Source organism: Priapulus caudatus, unplaced genomic scaffold, assembly GCF_000485595.1.
Source record: "Priapulus caudatus unplaced genomic scaffold, Priapulus_caudatus-5.0.1 Scaffold1610, whole genome shotgun sequence".
NCBI lineage: Eukaryota > Metazoa > Priapulida > Priapulimorpha > Priapulimorphida > Priapulidae > Priapulus > Priapulus caudatus.
The window spans coordinates 45,366-46,504 of NW_014578671.1; positions in this window are offsets into that span (position 1 = coordinate 45,366).

Here is a 1,139-nt window from a genome sequence, read left to right on the forward strand (position 1 = left end):
TAATGATTTATGCAAGAAACATCAAGCGCGTATATATATCTACCGTCACAAATTTGTGCATCATTCGTTATAAATTAATTGTTAATTTATATAAATATTATTTATTATTTTCACATAAAAAATTAGCACAATATAATTTCAAGAGTATATAATGGGAGTTCTCCATATATTACTCTTCATTCTCTATATTGTGTACGTCGATGGTTCTCATTAAACTCCTGTCTTCTCACTCACTCATTTGTGTCCTTTTTTGTGGTGAGCTACAGTGTCATTGACACTTTCATTTAAATACGTCTTTGCACATTATGTTGGTTGACGTTACACCCTATATTTGACTGTGTCAGTTGTGATGTGACAGTGATGCTAATTGTGAAACACTGGAACAACTAGAGATTCTTCTTCACAAACATAATCAACATGGTAACTTACTGTAAACGGAATCTACAGAGTATAACGACACTGTGCAAACGATGGGTTCAGAAAATGTTACGTTTTGATGTATGAACTGATTATAAGTCGATATGGAGACTAGGTGGCATACCAACAGCCGGGCGAGCAGTTAAAAGTAGCTACGCTGTATTCCCATCATTATAGTCATCGCTTAATCAGCCATAAGATGGCTTATAAACACTCGTATACTCCAGGACCTAATTACTTACGCAGTTGTAAAACATGGTTTGTAGGTGTTGCCAAGCATTGTTTACATATAGCATGAAAATAAGATGCATTAGAAAGGGTTGCAGGGTGCTGTGAGGAGCTGAGACTTTAATAAGTCAGAGATGCGGGATTGCTTGGTGTGTGTAAGAACATTATGTATACGGTAATTTGTTGTAGTGTTTGTTTACAATGCTGGTTAGTCCCTGCTTTGGTAAGAATAACAGTCAACATCCCTACACAGTACGGATGCCAGTTAAGCACCAGGCCCACGAGAGACGAGTTTTACAGCGATGTTTGTGGGCGAGGTGTGCAGCTGCTGTTGTAATTAATTAGGGGAAGCGACAAGCGTGTGTCATGATTTCAGGAGCTGACCGGATACCCGGGTGTCAGATATCAGACCGGTTCATCATAACACCAGGTTATATAATCACACGCAAGACGGTTTGTAACAGCAGTCTGATTAGCAAGACAAACACCATTAG